Genomic DNA, 1965 nt, shown 5'->3' with positions numbered 1-1965 from the left:
TAACATATCTGGTAAGCATGGACCCCTCCTGATCTCTTATGATACCTAATGTACGATGGGCGAACTCTACTGCTTATAAATTTATGGATTTCCAATTGCAGCGTGATCATTTGCCAATGATGATCTTTTGACCAGGAATTCTAATTCATGGTTCTACTGTATCTCATCGGCTCTATGAAGTCATCTTCCTTGTAATTGGAGATAATAAATGATTGCCTTATGATTGGTTTCATTTGCTTTGGTGTTTGCTTTGAAGGCATGAATTTTGAAGCATCTGGCTGGGTCTTTTAAGGACAATGTTGGCGACAGCTCCGATTTTATACAGAAAGGTCTATCCAAGCTATTAAGGTTCGAACGCTGATCGTATCGACTAATTTTGTGGCTTCCATGCTATACGGACTTGTTCAGTTGTTAGAGAATCCAGTTTAGAGCGATCCCACTAAGGACCGTGTGAGGATGCAAATTGAACAAAACTGTTAGAGAATCCTAGTTCTTTAGTTGGGGAAGGCAGGAGGTTATTAATTAATGCAATTACGTTTAGTTGAGAAACTGAATTTTGTTTTTTTTTTCCTGTGGATTGGAGCGATGAGCGATGTCTGGATCTTTCCATAGGGATCGTCTGTTTTTATTTTTATTTTTGGGGAGATGCAATGAACGTCTAGTTCTCTTCCTGTTGTAAATTATTTGTTTCTACTTTGAATTGGTTTGGTGCAGTCCGTAGAAGCATTCTTGTTGGGATTCTCTTTATATTGAAGTTCCAGTTGGTATAAATTTGCCCGACAAATTAGTTTTATATTGCTTCTGTGTTGAAAAGTTACTAGGCCATCAGCTTGCACGATCCCTCTACATGGATTTACCCCTTGACTTTCTCCAAAACTCCTATTCTGTTATCTTTGTTTTCTGTGGAATTTGGCTCTATTTTGTGACTTCAAAACTATATCTGCAAGGATGCTCATGGGCATGCGTAGAGTGGATGGATTGGATGTTTTGGCCAACTTTTATAAGCTTGCTCTTTGAATGAGATGGTGCACTGGACGTGTTGCTTCAGGTAGGGTTCATGTGTTGTATGAGCTATACCTGATGTTGAACTCGAGAAGAAAAACTAATTGGTTCGTTGACTTCACAAAGAAATTGAGCCTTCCTGCAGGATATATATTGTATAGGCCCCGAAACGAGATGGAAGGCTGTGATCTCTGGATAAAATTTTGCTTACAAACGAAGCATCTAGCGTTAGCGAGTATATAAGCTAGTGGAATATATAAGTTAGTGGAATACCTGATGGAGCTTGTATAATTCTGCTTGTAGACATATTTGTATCTTGTCAGTTGCTCACTTTGTTGAGCAAATTGTGTAACTTTGTATCGTAGCACAAGAGTTGTGGTTGGCCAAAAATGAAGCATGAATTGTGCATATAGCACTTGTTATCATTTTGTTCATGTGTTGTATGAGCTACACCTGATGTTGAACCTGCGAAGAAAAACTAATTGGTTTGAAGACGTCGCAAAGAAATTGAGTCTTTCTGCAGGATATGTCGTATAGGCCCAGAAACCTGATGGAGCTTGTATGATTCTGCTTGTATTTTTGGAATACCTGATGGAGCTTGTATAATTCTGCTCGTAGACATATTTGTATCTTGTCAGTTGCTCACTTTGTTGAGCAAATTGTGTAACTTTGTATCATAGCACAAGAGTGGTGGTCGGCAAAAAATGAAGCATGAATTGTGTAGATAGCACTTGTTATCATTTTGTTCATGTCTTGTATGAGCTACACCTGATGTTGAACTTGCGAAGAAAAATAATTGGTTTGAAGACCTCTCAAAGAAATTGAGCCTTTCTGCAGGATATGTCGTATAGGCCCAGAAACCTGATGGAGCTTGTATGATTCTGCTTGTATTTTTGGACTTTTTGACATATTTGTCTATTGTCAGTTGCTCACTTTGTTGAGCAAATTGTGCAACTCTGTATC

At 38.5% G+C, this 1965-nt stretch overlaps 1 long non-coding RNA gene across 2 annotated transcripts; it reads left to right on the top strand.

The window, feature by feature from the left end:
• The first annotated feature begins 291 nt into the window (after positions 1-291).
• On the top strand, positions 292-1742 carry LOC120291214. Of its 2 annotated transcripts, none has more exons than XR_005549131.1 (2): positions 292-1048; positions 1148-1742. It is a non-coding gene; the product is annotated as an uncharacterized LOC120291214 (long non-coding RNA). The 2 variants fall into 2 exon arrangements; XR_005549130.1 differs by having other exon boundaries at positions 1129-1742.
• Positions 1743-1965: the final 223 nt, after the last annotated feature.

Source organism: Eucalyptus grandis, chromosome 3 (genome assembly GCF_016545825.1).
Source record: "Eucalyptus grandis isolate ANBG69807.140 chromosome 3, ASM1654582v1, whole genome shotgun sequence".
In the NCBI taxonomy this organism is placed as follows: domain Eukaryota; kingdom Viridiplantae; phylum Streptophyta; class Magnoliopsida; order Myrtales; family Myrtaceae; genus Eucalyptus; species Eucalyptus grandis.
This window is presented reverse-complemented; position numbering and strand designations above follow the sequence as displayed.